Source organism: Adiantum capillus-veneris, chromosome 28 (assembly GCF_014529385.1).
Source record: "Adiantum capillus-veneris isolate H3 chromosome 28, ASM1452938v2, whole genome shotgun sequence".
Lineage (NCBI taxonomy): Eukaryota > Viridiplantae > Streptophyta > Polypodiopsida > Polypodiales > Pteridaceae > Adiantum > Adiantum capillus-veneris.
The window spans coordinates 102,704,862-102,722,974 of record NC_140958.1 but is presented as its reverse complement, the minus strand read 5'-3'; positions in this window follow the sequence as shown (position 1 = coordinate 102,722,974).

Below are 18,113 nucleotides of genomic sequence, written 5' to 3'. Positions count from 1 at the left end.
AGAGAGAGAGAGAGAGAGAGAGAGAGAGAGAGAGAGAGAGAGAGAGATAGAGAGAGAGAGATGGTGTACAACTTAGCTTCAACTTTATATTTTGCACAAAAGAGAACTTAGAGCTTGCGGAATCAAGTGACAAGATTTGGTTATAGCATCACTAGCACATTGTCTTAGGGTTATGGGAGCCCTCTCACGATCCACCCTCTTACAATGGTAGCCAAGCAATAGCCAATGAATCACAAGCAACAAAACAACAACCTTCAATGAAACAAGTCACCTTATGAAGCTGAATGAGTTTGCCAAGCCAAATTGGAGGAGAAGCATGAGCCTTTGGACATGAATTGCACCCAAAACTACCAATTCATTGATGTTGGGGTAGATACAACAATGGTAGGAAGAATATCTTCTACTCGCACTCACTCAAACTAGCTCAAGCTTTTCTATGCACCAAAGTGATGGTGTATAGAAAGCTTACTCTCTCTTTACAACCAAGATAGAACTGGCGTGTGCTACGCTCAATCTAGTGTGCAATGGTATAGTGATGTCTTTTACAAGGAGGAATGGGTTCTATTTATAGGTTTTAGAAGCCTTGATTAGGATTAAGCCTAATCAATTTTATTAGGAAAGATCAAGGATTATGAATTTTTATGAATTTCAAATGAGAATGGGGTCTCTCTTTTCTCTTGAGTCACATGGATGTGGGCTCAAGTAAGAGAATTATTGATGTGGTGAAAGGAGAGAAACTTCCATGGGAGTGAGTGAATTTGGTTTACTTGTGCGGTTGCCTACTCCATATGTTGATAGTGTGGGTGCATTTTTACAAGAGAAGTTAGTTGTTGAGGCGTTCCGGGGCGGGCAACAAGAAGAGCAGCCTCTAGACACCCTTCAAGGCTCCCGTGCTGCTCAATGGGGCCGGGGCACAACACAACACAAACCAAAACAACAAACCCCCAGCCAAATCCCAACTACACAAGGGGCACCACCTAGTTTAAGAGCGAACTAGGACGCAAAAGAGGAGAATCGTTAGAGCAACCCACAAACAAGCAAGGAATTTACACTAACCCTAACACCAATGGAATACACTCACACACTAAAACACGAGAGAGAGAGAGAGAGAGAGAGAGAGAGAGAGAGAGAGAGAGAGAGAGAGAGAGAGAGAGAGATGGTGCTCGGGCTGCTTTGATGTGTATCGTTAATGATCAAGCAAACATAAATATATATATGTAAGAAAGAGAGAAAAAGGGGGAGAGGGTGCTTGTTGCATTAATACCTTCTTACAAATCTGTCATGACAAATCAAAGTGAGATTAGTATTTTTTCAACATAGCTTGCGTAAATTTCACCACAACGCATCACAAGAAAAAACCACCCCAATCACTGTCTTAAGGCCAAGGGAGTCCTCTCCACCCTGTCGCCCTCTTACAGTATGTGGGATTTATGGCTAGATTGATGACAACACCAGAGACAAGCTATCAAGAACTTAACAAAAAACACCAAGACACTTACGCATCATTGTTGTCCATTACTTCACGTTGGAAGGGAGACAAAGTATCCAAGCTTAGTCCAAATCCACCCTCCTTGATTCAGCGAATGTTGGGCTTACACTAGTAGGAGAAATGATAGATTTCCTACTCTCAATTGAATGAACACTCTCTCTCTTACAAATGGCATAGAGTTCCCTTGCTAATCCCCTATTACAACACATGCACATGCATAAGACAATGAGCTTCCACTCAAGAGCTCCTTCTAGAGAGGTTGAGCTTGGCTTCTCAAGCTATAGCATAGTGCTCTTGCTTATGGCTCCCCCTTTTGTGCTAGCTACACCCTCCTTTTATAGCAATTTTGAAGGCTAGGGTTACTCCTCTAACCATGGTTGGGTTAGATTTTCAGCAATTTATCTAATTTCTTTTGCTTGGAATTATAAAGAAGTTGGTGGGGAAAGAGAGAGGAGAGAAATGGAGGTGATAGGACTTTTCATAGTGGGTTAGTGTTAGTAGAGTTAGTATTAATTTACAAATGGAATTGGATATTTACAATGGGAGTATCCATGTAGGATACAAATAAGGAAGAAAAACTCTTAAGAGGTAAGAAAAGGTGGATTTCTTACAAGGTTGATGCTCCAAGTTTCTTGAGTAGGGCCAATTTTGACGCCTGTTGACGGTCCACTAGCTTTGACGGTACATTTTTTCTCCACTCTTGACCTTCCTTGAGAGACAAGGTAATTGAAGCTGAGTAATCAACCACCATGATGCTGTCTTTTAAGAGAAGAGGCTGCATTTTGTGTTTTTTTGATAGATATGGGTAAATTGGAGGAGGAAAAATGAGACTAGGTGGTCAATTTTGGAATGGAATTGTGTGTGGGAGGTATGAGTTCACCATGGTTCCTCTTATTCTTCAAGGTTGAGGAGAAGGTGAGTAGGGTGCAGAGAGGAGTGGTGAGAGAGGTGGGGATGATGAGTGGAGAAGTGTGTGTGAAAGAGGAAAATGATAAAGTGGAAGAGAGAGTATGGCTGCATAGCATGGGAAAACTGGGGTCCACTAATAAAATCATAGCTCACAGCTCGTAGCTCCAAAAAATATGAAAAAATGTGAGGCAAAAGTTCAGCCCACGAGCTACAACTTTTGTTTGTATCATCTTTTCAAACTCAGAGGGCAAGTGAACTTTAAAAATTCAGCAAAACCGATCGTTTTTTTTCCACTGCACAAGGTCCTTGTGGGGTCCTTCTTTGGATGATTCTTTTGAATACCTCCAAGAGTGAGCCCTCCATAGTGCATGTATGCATGCCACCTACCCTTGACCTTATGTGGTAGGTCTACAATTGAAGATATTGTTGAGATTATGATATAAGTGAATAGTACAACTAAGAAAATCAAATATTGAGGGGTCTAAAAAATATGTACATGTCAAATATAAATAATATAAGTGGAAAAAATATAAAGGGGTCAAAAGAAATCTCTCTCATTATGAGGCTACCATAAAAAGATAAATATTTTTGGTGTTCTAATTTTTTAGAAAAAAAAACAAAATAGATGTAGGAAGGGAAAAATCACAATAGTGAAAAAATATACACATAAATAAAACTAGTTTTTTTGGATTTTTGTTGGGGTGGAGTTACACCAAATATAAGAGAAGCTTACATTAAAATATTTCTATATGGAATAAAGAGTATGAAAAAAGGTAAGAAAAATTGTGGTAATGGTGAGGCAATGTACAGAGCATAAATAACACACACCTAGGTAGAAATATTTAAATAAATATCAAAATAATTATGAAAAAATCTTTTATTTTGGCCCTATATACAAAGAAATATTTACATACGCATGGGCTATAATATACTTATTTTTTAAATTATTTTTTATTTTTTTGGCTCAACTAGCCCAATGACTAGCTAATTGAGGGTTTTTTAAAGAAGATATGGGAAAAGTCCCGTGACTCACGCACGCCTATGTACAGTGAAATGGTAGGGATAGCCACAGTGTTTGGGTGATTTTGGTAGGGTGAGGTAACTCACTGTGGCAATTACAAAGAGCCGAAAAACGGCTATCATTAGCCCTCCCCCTGGATGATGGTATATTCATGTACCATCATAGAGCATCTTTTCCAAAGAGAGTGCTTCAGAGTCCTTGACGAGATTTTTATTGTTTGGCCCCTCAGAATTTTGGCTAGAGTTACACTCATGCTTCATGTAACAATACTTACATGAGACAGTGGCCTTTTGACAGATCTTTGGTAGATCCTTTGGTAGAAGGCGACTCAAATAGGGCTTCAAGCGATACTCGTTTACTTTCCTGGAGTGCTGTTTACCATTCAAGTCCATAAGCTGATAGTAACTTGAATTGAAAGCCTTCTTGACTATGTATGGCCCTTGCCATCTTGTTTCAAATTTGGCATCAAAACGATTATCGAGTCGATTGTCATACCTTAGCACAAGATCTCCTTCATTGATGCCTTTGTCCTTCAGTTTCTTGTCAAGCTTCTCCTTTGTCTGTGTGGCTTTCCTCTTATAGCACTCGTATGCTGCTTCTCTTTTCCACTATGGCTCAGCTAAGGTAAGAAGTCGATCCATCCATGTTTCTTGATCATCTTGTGCTGATTTGCCATGAAGTCGCATTGTTAAAATGTTTAGCTCAATTGGCTGTAAAGCCTCTTGACCATAGACCAAGTGAAATGGTGTGAACTCCGTGGCTTCCCTATATGTGGTTCGATACGCCCACAAGGCACCATCCAAGAAGTCATCCCACAACTTTGTCTTGTTTTTCACCATCTTTCTAATGATGCCTGCAATGACACCATTAGCTTTTTCTACCAAACCATTTGATTGGGGATAGTAGGGTGTACTGTGACAATGTAGAATGCGAAGTTCTTCACAGACTTCTGTGAGCAATCCCTTTCTAAACCCTGGACCATTATCAGAAAAAATCTCCAAAGGTATGCCAAATCTACAAGAAATGTGAGTGTAGACAAATTTGCTCACTGTCCTCTCATTTACCTTTGCCACACTTTGTGCTTCCACCCACCTAGTCATATAGTCTACAGCCACTAGAATGTAGAGTTTACCATTTTTTGTCCTAGGCAGAGGACCCATAGCATCAATGCCCCACTTTTCAAACGGTCCATTTGCAAGCACGATTTGCCTTGGACGATAAACCAATCTTCTATTCCCATTTACCTGACAATTGTGACAACTTTTACACCAATGTTGGACATCCACATGCAGACTTGGCCAAACATACCCTGCAAGCAAAATGTTCTTCACAGTTAATTCTTGGGCAAAATGACCACCACATGCTTCTTCATGCAAACCTTTTAGAATGGCTGGAATTTCCTCAATAGTTGGTACTCTTCTGCATACTTGATCCTTCCCTTTTTGATAGAGGGAGCCTTCTAGGAAGAGATAGAAACCTGCCTTCTTCATGAGTCTCCTCTTCTAAGCCTTCGTGAAGTCTTGTGGAAACTCACCCTCCAAAATTTAGCCAATAATGGGAGCCAATGACTCCAATCCCTGGTATCTCGGTTGCTTGACAGCTGCTGCCACCATGATGACCTGCACTTCTCTCTCAACACATGTAACTGCTTGTTATGCAAGTAAATCGGCATCTTCATTTTGTTTCCTCGGAATATGATATAGTTGCACTTCTTCAAATTGATTAAACATCTTACGAATCAGCAAATGTTGGGGTTACACTAGTAGGAGAAATGATAGATTTCCTACTCTCAATTGAATGAACACTCTCTCTCTTACAAATGGCATAGAGTTCCCTTGCTAATCCCCTATTACAACACATGCACATGCATAAGACAATGAGCTTCCACTCAAGAGCTCCTTCTAGAGAGGTTGAGCTTGGCTTCTCAAGCTATAGCATAGTGCTCTTGCTTATGGCTCCCCCTTTTGTGCTAGCTACACCCTCCTTTTATAGCAATTTTGAAGGCTAGGGTTACTCCTCTAACCATGGTTGGGTTAGATTTTCAACAATTTATCTAATTTCTTTTGCTTGGAATTATCAAGAAGTTGGTGGGGAAAGAGAGAGGAGAGAAATGGAGGTGATAGGACTTTTCATAGTGGGTTAGTGTTAGTAGAGTTAGTATAATTTACAAATGGAATTGGATATTTACAATGGGAGTATCCACGTAGGATACAAATAAGGAAGAAAAACTCTTAAGAGGTAAGAAAAGGTGGATTTCTTACAAGGTTGATGCTCCAAGTGTCTTGAGTAGGGCCAATTTTTACACCTGTTGACGGTCCACTAGCTTTGACGGTACATTTTTTCTCCACTCTTGACCTTCCTTGAGAGACAAGGTAATTGAAGCTGAGTAATCAACCACCATGATGCTGTCTTTTAAGAGAAGAGGCTGAATTTTGTGGTTTTTTTCATAGATATGGGTAAATTGGAGGAGGAAAAATGAGACTAGGTGGTCAATTTTGGAATGGAATTGTGTGTGGGAGGTATGAGTTCACCATGGTTCCTCTTATTCTTCAAGGTTGAGGAGAAGGTGAGTAGGGTGCAGAGAGGAGTGGTGAGAGAGGTGGGGATGATGAGTGGAGAAGTGTGTGTGAAAGAGGAAAATGATAAAGTGGAAGAGAGAGTATGGCTGCATAGCATGGGAAAACTGGGGTCCACTAATAAAATCATAGCTCACAGCTCGTAGCTCCAAAAAATATGAAAAAATGTGAGGCAAAAGTTCAGCCCACGAGCTACAACTTTTGTTTGTATCACCTTTTCAAACTCGGAGAGCAAGTGAACTTTAAAAATTTAGCAAAACCGATCGTTTTCTTCCACTGCACAAGGTCCTTGTGGGGTCCTTCTTTGGATGATTCTTTTGAATACCTCCAAGAGTGAGCCCTCCATAGTGCATGTATGCATGCCACCTACCCTTGACCTTATTTGGTAGGTCTATAATCGAAGATATTGTTGAGATTATGATATAAGTGAATAGTACAACTAAGAAAATCAAATATTGAGGGGTCTAAAAAAAATGTACATGTCAAATATAAATAATATAAGTGGAAAAAATATAAAGGGGTCAAAAGAAATCTCTCTCATTATGAGGCTACCATAAAAATATAAATATTTTTGGTGTTCTAATTTTTTAGAAAAAAAAACAAAATAGATGTAGGAAGGGAAAAATCACAATAGTGAAAAAATATACACATAAATAAAACTAGTTTTTTTGGATTTTTGTTGGGGTGGAGTTACACCAAATATAAGAGAAGCTTACATTAAAATATTTCTATATGGAATAAAGAGTATGAAAAATCGTAAGAAAAATTGTGGTAATGGTGAGGCAATGTACAGAGCATAAATAACACACACCTAGGTAGAAATATTTAAATAAATATCAAAATAATTATGAAAAAATCTTTTATTTTGGCCCTATATACAAAGAAATATTTACATACGCATGGGCTATAATATACTTATGTTTTTAATTTTTTTTAATTTTTTTGGCTCAACTAGCCTAATGACTAGCTAATTGAGGGTTTTTTTAAGAAGATATGGGAAAAGTCCCGTGACTCACGCACGCCTATGTACAGTGAAATGGTAGGGATAGCCACAGTGTTTGGGTGATTTTGGTAGGGTGAGGTAACTCACTGTGGCAATTACAAAGAGCGGAAGAACGGCTATCATTGTTAGTGGTAATAATCACTAGAATTGTTAGTGATACATTTACAATGGGTAGGATGAGTTGATTTGATGAGGGAAGAGGGGTGAATTAAAAGAGAATCATTGAGATGGTGAAGCTTTGAAGAAGCTTGAACTCACACTTGTGTAGATTGTGGAAAAAATGACCGCTGGTCTTCTTCTTCTTCTTCGCTTCTTTACGCTGTCGCCACGGTTGACCACCACGATGAAAAGAGGATTTGGTGATGAAAAATCATCAATTTGCAGAAGTTATCATGGTTAAGATGCTGAATTTTAGATATTTTTAGGAGAGGTAAATGAAATTGTAACATAGAAGGAGTAGAGAGAGACATGGAGAGGGTGTATGTATGTAGAGGTTCATAAAAGAACTATAGGGATGAGAGAGAAGGGTAATGGTGAAGAGGGTGGGAGAAGCCATGGAAATTGTAGGTTTGAGTGAGGGAAGGAGAGGGAGGGATGTGTAAGAGTGAGTAGGTGTGTGGAAGGGTGAGAGAAGACTAAGGGCTACTTGTGAGAAAAGTGGGAAGACTGGGGTCCACTCAAAAAATCATAGCTCACCGCTGGTAGCTCCAAAAATCATGAAAAAATTTGAGGTGATTATTCAGAGCGTGGGATCTATTTTTACTGCTGGCTACCGCTCCAAATTCGGAGTGGAGATAGGTGCCAAAATTCTCACCAAAAAAATCTGTTTTTATGTCTGCAAAAGTCTTTTAGTGGCCCCCTCCTTTGTTGAATTTGTACAATGCATCCAAGAGTGAGCCCCTCCTTTGTCATATTATAATACAAAGCATCCAAGTTGCCCTTGACCCATGCATGGAGGAGGATTATTGGTGAATAAAGAAATATATACATGGTGGGACTAGTGTATGGACTATTCATGGACTTTAGCTCAATGAGCACATGGTGTTAGAATAATGAGTAAAAATAATAATAAAAATATGGAGGAGTTATGGATATGGAAAGATATTGGAATCATATGATATGGTCCCTCCTTGAATTATTTTGGGTGAAAGAGGAAAATGTATGCAAGTAAATAATATAATAAACGTAACCAATGAGTAGAAATCAATTTTTTGTTTTCACGAGGGTGAGGGTGAAAATGTGGGAGTGATTTGTATAAAGGAAAAATATGAGGTTAGAGTATGTGCATATTGGCAAAAAATATAATTATGGTGTAAGAGGATGAAAGAAGGTGTACATAGGTTTAATAAAACACACGCCTAAGTAGAAATATTTAAATAAAATACCAAAATAATAATAAAAAATCTCTATATTTAGGCCATATATACAATGAAATATTTACACACAAAGAGGCCATAATATACTTTTATTTTTTATTTTTTTTATTTTTTTGGCTCATCTAGCCCAGTGACTAGCTAGTTGAGGGTTTTTAAGAAGATATGGGAAAAGCCCCCTAACTCACACACGCCTATGTACAGTGAAATGGTAGGGATAGCCATAGCGTTTGGGTGAATTTGGTAGGGTGGAGTAACTTAGTATGGCAATTATGGAGAGCCGAAAAACGGCTATCATTAGCCCTCCCCCCAGGATGATGGTATATTCATGTACCATCATAGAGCATCTTTTCCGAAGAGAGTGGTTCAGAGTCCTTGACGAGATCTTCATTGTTTGGCCCCTCAGAATTTTGGCTGGAGTTACACTCATGCTTCATGTAAAAATACTTACATGAGACAACGGCTTTTGGACAGATCTTTGGTAGATCCTTTGGTAGAAGGCGACTCAAATAGGGCTTCAAGCGATACCCGTTTACCTTCCTGGAGTGCTCTTTACCATTCAAGTCCATAAGCTAATAGTAATTATAATTGAAAGCCTTCTTGACTATGTATGGCCCTTGCCATCTAGTTTCAAACTTGGCATCAAAACGATTGTCAAGTCGATTGTCATACCTTAGCACAAGCTCTCCTTCCTTGATGCCTTTGTCCTTCAGTTTCTTGTCGTGCGTTTCTTTCGCTTGTGTGGCTTTCCTCTTGTAGCACTCATATGCTGCTTCTCTTTTCCACTCAAGCTCCACTAACGTAAGAAGTCGATCCATCCATACCTCTTGATCATCTTGTGCTCCTTTGCTATGAAGTCGCATTGTTGGAATGTTGAGCTCGATAGGCTGCAAAGCCTCTTGACCATAGACCAAGTGAAATGGTGTGAACTCCGTGGCTTCCCTATATGTGGTTCGATATGCCTACAAGGCACCATCCAAGAAGTTATCCCATAATTTTGTCTTGTTTTGCACCATCTTTCTAATGATTGCTGCAACGACACCATTAGCCTTCTCCACCAAACCATTTGACTGTGGGTAGTATGGTGTGCTATGACGATGTAGAATGTGAAGCTCTTCACAAACTTCTGTGAGCAAGCCCTTCCTAAATGCTGGACCATTATCAGAAACAATCTCCAAAGGTGTGCCAAATTTGCAACAAATGTGATTGTACACAAACTTGCTAACTATCCTCTCATTCACTCTTGCCACACTTTGAGCTTCCACCCACCTAGTCATATAGTCTACAACCACTAGAATGTAGAGTTTACCATTTTTTTTCCTAGGCAGAGGACCCATAGCATCAATGCCCCACTTTTCAAAGGGTCCATTTGCAAGAACTATTTGCCTCGGGCCATGCACCAACCTTCTATTTCCATTTATCTGACAATTGTGACAGCTTTTACACCAATGTTGAACGTCCACATGCAACTTGGCCAAACATACCCCGCAAGAAAAATCTTCTTCACAGTTGATTCTTGGGCAAAATGACCACCACATGCCTCTTCATGCTAACCTTTTAGAATGGCTGGAATTTCCTCGATAGTTGGTACTCTTCTGCACACTTGATCCTTCCCTTTTTGATAGAGGGAGCCTTCTAGGAAGAGATAGAAACCTGCCTTCTTCATGAGTCTCCTCTTCTAAGCCTTCGTGAAGTCTTGTGGAAACTCACCCTCCAAAATTTAGCCAATAATGGGAGCCAATGACTCCAATCCCTGGTATCTCGGTTGCTTGACAGCTGCTGCCACCATGATGACCTGCACTTCTCTCTCAACACATGTAACTGCTTGTTATGCAAGTAAATCGGCATCTTCATTTTGTTTCCTCGGAATATGATATAGTTGCACTTCTTCAAATTGATTAAACATCTTACGAATGGCGTGAACTTTTGTCCTTAAGCTTTTATTCTTGCATGCCCAAATGCCTAAAATCTGTTTAACAATGAGAAGTGCATCTCCCTTTACCATGAGACGTTTTATCCCTTGGCCAATGCACATCTTCAAACCATGAAGTAGTGTGTCGTATTCTGCTTCATTTTTGCTAGTTGAACCTGGTAGATTGACCTTCTCTTTCATGACCACCTCTCCACTTGGGTTGAGCAACACTAGCCCTCCCCCTGCTTTCCCTGTGGCTCGTCAAAAAGCTCCATCAAAGAACAAGGTAAAGGCATTGGGAATACTTTTTGGTGGTGGCAATGGTAGGGTCTTTACTTGAGGCACCTTAATTTCCTTCTCATGTACCCTATAAGTGAGAATCCTTGCCAATTGTGCACGCACACTATCTTCTACCTTGAAAGAGTATTGGAACTCTTGCAACTCCATAATCCACTTTGAGATCCTAGTACTAAGATTCATTTGAGATGACACCCAAGGGAACAAATTTTTTGCAGTGAGAATTACAAAAGGTTTTGGTAGCAGGTAGGATCTAAACTTTCTCACCGCAAACATGAGAGAAAGCATCATGAGTTTTGCTTCTGTGTAGTCTCTCTCCAAAGCATTCATGACCCTACTAGCAATGTAGATGGGTCGCATCCTTGTACTGTGGGGATCTTGTTGTAGCAACACAGCACCAATTGTTTCCCTTCCAACACTAGAGCTAACAAAGAATGTGTACTCCCAACAAGGAGGCATGAGTGTTGGTAGCTCTGACAAAATGACTTTAATGTTACGAAAATACTCTTCAAGCTCATCAGACCATGCAAATTCTACTTGTTGTGTCAACTTTTGCAAAGGATGAAGCAACTCCGAGGCTAAGTGAATGAAGCGTGACATATACTTCACCTTCTGAATGAAAGAGATGACCTCCTTAAGACTCTTCGGTGATGGGAGGTCAATAAGAGCCTTTGCCTTTGAAGGATCCAACTCAATGCCTTTATAGGAAACCTTGTGACCGAGCAAGATCACTTCATCCTCGCCTATGTGGCACTTGTCGGGGTTGAGTTGACCTCCCATGTCGTAGAGCTTCTTTAAACCTTCTTCTACCCTTTGTAGATGCAATGATTTTGAGCTATAAATGCAGAAATCATCAATGAACACTCTAATTGACTTTCCAAAGAATGCTTGAAACACCATGTTCATGAAACGTTGGAATGTTGCAGGAGCATTTGTCAGACCAAATGGCATGACTCTAAAAGCATAACAACCCCAAGGAGTGATAAAGGTTGTTTTCAATTGATCTTCCAATGCAATACCTATTTGAAAGTAGCCTGAGTAGCCATCACACACAGTGTACTTCTCATGACCAGCTACCTCATTTAGTATCTCATCCTGAAATGGGAGGGGAAAGTGATCTCTTTTTGTTGCCTCATTGAGTGGACGGTAATCCACACACACCCTCCACTTTCCAATTTTCTTAGGAGTGACAACAACGAGAGATACCCACTCTGAATTCTCCACTGGCTAAATGAAACCTGCTGCTAGAAGCTTTCTTACCTCCTTGAGTAAAGCCTGCTCCTTGATGACTCCTAGCCTTCGTAGCTTCTGAGCCTTAGGTGTGGCCTCTGGCTTCAACTCAATTTTGTGTTGAACAGCATCTACTCCACGCACATCGGTGTAGTCTTTAGCAAAAAGCCTAGGAAATTTCCTTAGCACACATTTGAACTCCTCTCTTTCATCCTTTGTAAGTGTTGTAGATAGCATACCTTCTAGCATTCTTTCATCTTCCACTTTTTGGTTCTCTTGGGAACCTACCTCCTCCAAACCTTGACAAGAGGTCTCTTGGTTGGTTGGCTTAAACCTTACCCCCATGACTTCGATGGAAGACTCCTCTTCAGTAATGCTGCCGCTACTTTCTTCTTCTGAAGTGTTATCGGTCCAACCTTCTTCCGTCTCACTTTGAGATGATTCTTCATGGAGCTCCTCTTGGCGTTGCTCCTTTATGTCAAAGACAACCTTCTTATGATTTTCGTTCCTGCAAATTAGCTTTCCACTCTCCCAATCTTGCAAAGCTCGCATTTTCATTAGCCATGGTCTCCCTAGGATAAATGGGTAACCATTTCCTTTGGTAGACATGACATAGAAATCCACTGCCTTCTTAATGCCAAAGGCCTCCACAAAAACATTTTTACAAATGCCTACGCACCTAGCCTTGCTATTGTTTGCCATCTTGACCTTAATTTCAGGTGTCTCATGGATGTGCATGCCTAGTTTTTGCATGAGTCCCTCTGTCATGATGCAAATTTATGCACCCCCATCCAGTAGACCTTTCCTAACCAATCTCCCTTTTATGTAATATTCTAGCACAGGTGTAATGTCCTCATTCATTTCAGCTTGTGCAATTTTTACAACAGGCACACTCTCTTTTACCTTTCTCCTAGTGCTAGCTGCCCTTGTTAAATCCCTCCTAACTTGTGGACATAATGCAAGAAATTGAGGCCATGAGATATCAGGACCCTTACCTCTCATGTCTTCCAACAGGTTGTATGGAGCCATTCCATGTCCAAGAGGAAAGTCTTGGAGGTTGATACGACGTCGAGTCCTCTTAGCTTCCTTGGTCTCCTTTGCCTTCTTTTGTCGTCCATGGTCACTTTGTGATGTAACTCCTTCTTTCTCCTTACCTTTCCCTCGGCCACGCTTAATGCCATTTGCTTCCATGTCAACCTCTCTTGAATTTGTCACCTCTACCACATGCACGTTTGGGTCTGGCAAAGGTGGAACTCCTTCCACTCCTTGTGGAGGTGGTCTTGCTCCATTTGGCCTTTGTATAAGCCGTGGTTGCTGACTAGTTCCTTCACCTGCATTCATCACTGGGTAATTCAAGTTAGGTCTCCCTGGCTCCCCACGGGGCCAAGGACAATTATACATCCCATGTCCAGACTCACCGCAATTCCAACATTGCAAGACTCTCCTAGGTTGTGGGTCTCGCTCTTCAGACTTCTTTGCTTGTCCCTTTGGACCTACGGCTTGTGCAAGGTGAATTGCAAGCTGCTTAAAGATTCATTCAACTTCTCAATCACTTCCGCCGTTACCTCAGGAAGCTCCTTAGATGTGGATGCTTGTGACTTACCTTTGGGTCTAAGACCTTCTATTGAAACCTACCCCCTTAAGCACTTGAGTTTCCTATATTTCTCAGCAGCCCTAGTTTCAGCTGCATCAAAGGTAGCAGGTGCACCCGCCTCAACTTTTACCTTAAGGTCAGGAAAGAGGCCGGCTATGAACCTCTCCTTCTTTAGAAATTCTGCACCATCACCAGGGTTAGCAACATTTCATATCCATAGAGCCCAAAGACGTAGGAACTCTTGCTTGTACAAGTAGTAGTCATCTAAGTCTTTTTGCTTATGAGAAACAATGTCTTGCTATAATTTCTGAGTGTTTTGGGGATCAAAGAAGTATTTCTTGAAACGATTCAAAACTTCCGTGTAATTCCCTTTAACTTCCTCAGGCAAAGAGTCAAACCAAGTGCTAGCATCTTTCCTAAGGACCACCTCAAACATTTCTACACGTTCTTGATCAGTTACTATCCTCTTGATACGGCAAGACATCTTGAAATTCTCTAGAAATAATTCTGCATCCTGTCCAGGCTCTCCAAAGAAAAGAGGATATCCAGACATTTGGCGTTGGCTCTCCATTGAATTGATTTCAAAGTGACGCGTTTTTGTTTTTTCTTTCTTTAAAAGATTTACACAATAATATTTTCTAAATTGCAATCTATTCTACAACAAAATAAAAATATTCACATCAAATGATCTATGATAATCAATAAGAGGTAGAATGACAGGGTTTGGTGACGCGAGAATTTCTCCTACTCTTTGGGCACCAAACATGAATACCATAGGTTGTTGAAAATGGATTTTTCTACTAATTGCAATGTTTACTCTAATGTGTGGAGTGAAATGAAAGGGAAAAACCTGTATTCTTGGGCCATTATTCATGGTCTATGCATGACCTAATTCTTAAAACAAAACAAAAATATAGACGTCCAAACTAAGGTCGTACCTAATGAGAGGCAAATTAAAAGGATTTACTGATGCGTTTATCTCTACCAACCTAAGAGGACTTAAAATTCTACGAATTACTCGCTGAAATTGCAACTTAGTACTAACAATTATGTGTACCTTTTGCCTTGCAATGGGAATGAAGGGATCATACAAATTTTCGTGATTCATGCAAGCTACTTGATTATGCTAAAGGTTGAGCCTTCACAAAACATACACAAGCCTGTCCTCAGTGGGGGCACCAAAATTGAGGTGGTCCGGGGCGGGCAACGAGAAGAGCAACCTCTAGACACCCTTCAAGGCTCCCGTGCTGCTCAATGGGGCTGGGGAAAAACACAACACAAACCAAAACAACAAACCCACAGCCAAATCCCAACTACACAAGGGGCACCATTTAGTTTAAGAGAGAACTAGGATGCAAAAGAGGAGAATCGTTAGAGCAACCCACAAACAAGCAAGGAATTTATACTAACCCTAACACCAATGGAACACTCTCACACACTAAAACACGAGAGAGAGAGAGAGAGAGAGAGAGAGAGAGAGAGAGAGAGAGAGAGAGAGATGGTGTACAACTTAGCTTCAACTTTATATTTTGCACAAAAAAGAACTTAGAGCTTGCGGAATCAAGTGACAAGATTTGGTTATAGCATCACTAGCACATTGTCTTAGGGTTATGGGAGCCCTCTCACGATCCACCCTTTTACAATGGTAGCCAAACAATAGCCAATGAATCACAAGAAACAAAACAACAACCTTCAATGAAACAAGTCACCTTATGAAGCTGAATGAGTTTGCCAAGCCAAATTGGAGGAGAAGCATGAGCCTTTGGACATGAATTGCACCCAAAACTACCAATTCATTGATGTTGGGGTAGATACAACAATGGTAGGAAGAATATCTTCTACTCGCACTTACTCAAACTAGCTCAAGCTTTTCTATGCACCAAAGTGATGGTGTATAGAAAGCTTACTCTCTCTTTACAACCAAGATAGAACTGGCGTGTGCTACGTTCAATCTAGTGTGCAATGGTATAGTGATGTCTTTTACAAGGAGGAATGGGTTCTATTTATAGGTTTTAGAAGCCTTGATTAGGATTAAGCCTAATCAATTTTATTAGGAAAGATCAAGGATTATGAATTTTTATGAATTTCAAATGAGAACGGGGTCTCTCTTTTCTCTTGAGTCACATGGATGTGGGCTCAAGTAAGAGAATTATTGATGTGGTGAAAGGAGAGAAACTTCCATGAGAGTGAGTGAATTTGGTTTACTTGTGCGGTTGCCTACTCCATATGTTGATAGTGTGGGTGCATTTTTACAAGAGAAGTTAGTTGTTAGTGGTAATAATCACTAGAATTGTTAATGATACAGTTACAATGGGTAGGATGAGTTGATTTGATGAAGGAAGAGGGGTGAATTAAAAGAGAATCATTGAGATGGTGAAGCTTTGAAGAAGCTTGAACTCACCCTTGTGTAGATTGTGGAAAAAATGACCGCTGGTCTTCTTCTTCTTCTTCGCTTCTTTACGCCGCCGCCACGGTTGACCACCACGATGAAAAGAGGATTTGTTGATGAAAAATCATCAATTTGCAGAAGTTATCATGGTTAAGATGCTGAATTTTAGATATTTTTAGGAGAGGTAAATGAAATTGTAACATAGAAGCAATAGAGAGAGACATGGAGAGGGTGTATGTATGTAGAGGTTCATAAAAGAACTATAGGGATGAGAGAGAAGGGTAATGGTGAAGAGGGTGGGAGAAGCCATGGAAATTGTAGGTTTGAGTGAGGGAAGGAGAGGGAGGGATGTGTAAGAGTGAGTAGGTGTGTGGAAGGGTGAGAGAAGACTAAGGGCTACTTGTGAGAAAAGTGGACAGACTGGGGTCCACTCAAAAAATCATAGCTCACCGCTGGTAGCTCCAAAAATCATGAAAAAATTTGAGGTGATTACTCAGAGCGTGGGCTCCATTTTTACGTTTGACTACCACTCCAAATTCAGAGTGGAGATAGGTGCCAAAATTTTCACCAAAAAAGCCTGTTTTTATGCCTGCAAAAGTCTTTTAGTGGCCCCCTCCTTTGTTGAATTTGTACAATGCATCCAAAAGTGAGCCCCTCCTTTGTCATATTATAATACAAAGCATCCAAGTTGCCCTTGACCCATGCATGGAGGAGGATTATTGGTGAATAAAGAAATATATACATGGTGGGACTAGTGTATGGACTATTCATGGACTTTAGCTCAATGAGCACATGGTGTTAGAATAATGAGTAAAAATAATAATAAAAATATGGAGGAGTTATGGATATGGAAAGATATTGGAGGAGTTATGGATATGGAAAGATATGGTCCCTCCTTGAATTATTTTGGGTGAAAGAGGAAAATGTATGCAAGTAAATAATATAATAAACGTAACCAATGAGTAGAAATCAATTTTTTGTTTTCACGAGGGTGAGGATGAAAATGTGGGAGTGATTTGTATAAAGGAAAAATATGAGGTTAGAGTATGTGCATATTGGCAAAAAATATAATTATGGTGTAAGAGGATGAAAGAAGGTGTACATAGGTTTAATAAAACACACACCTAAGTAGAAATATTTAAATAAAATACCAAAATAATAATAAAAAATCCCTATATTTAGGCCATATATACAATGAAATATTTACACACAAAGAGGCCATAATATACTTTTATTTTTTTATTTTTTTTATTTTTTTGGCTCAACTAGCCCAGTGACTAGCTAGCTGAGGGTTTTTAAGAAGATATGGGAAAAACCCCTAACTCACACACGCCTATGTACAGTGAAATGGTAGGGATAGCCATAGCGTTTAGGTGAATTTGGTAGGGTGGAGTAACTTAGTATGGAAATTATGGAGAGCCGAAAAACGGCTATCAACGCCACCTAGTGTCCCACTAGGATTTGATTCCCTCCTAGTAGCTATTTAAAAAGAAATATAGGAAAAGTGTAAAAAATACATAGAATATATATATATATTGGAGTTTACCCTAGATATAAGATCTAGCTAGGGTGTGAGATGATAATGAGATAGTAGAAATTAAGAATCAATGCTTTTTGCCCCAAGTTAAAGAGGCGGAGCTATTGAGCTTTTCCCATAGTATTTTCTGATGGTAAAGTAAGGATAGGTTACCCTTGAGAAAAATAATAGGATGAGATAGAAAGCTTATTATTATACTTAAATATGCATATGTACATTATAGAAAAGATAATTATGTATCTAAAAAGTTTCAAGATAGATCTTGTAGCACGCGTTCCCACTATGTACGTGTCACAACACGACATCCACCCCCTCTGAACCTGCACATCCTCCGGTATGTGCCACATTATTTCTTTGTAAGATCAGCCCTCTTGTACATCGTCCTTGCTTTCTTCTTCACTAGATGATTCCAAATCTTCATCTTGACTTTGATCTTTACCTGTGGTTTGCTCTTCTTCCTCATCAACATCTTCTGGATCATTGTCTCCTCTTCTCTTAAACATTTTGATCCTTTTTCCTGCAATGGGAATCTTTACTTCTGTACCATCTAGTTTAGACAAGCTATAAGTAGCATTTTCTTGCACATGCTTTACAACATACGGTCCAAACCATCTTTTTGAAAACTTACGCATGACTGTGTGCTGGTTATCAAGGCTACTATCATACACTAAAACCCAGTCACCTTTGTCAATTGCTTTGCCCCTGAGTCGATGTCGCTTATCAAAGTAGTCCTTGTTTTTCAACCTTGCATTTTTGAGTCATTCTTTTGCAGCTTCAATGTCT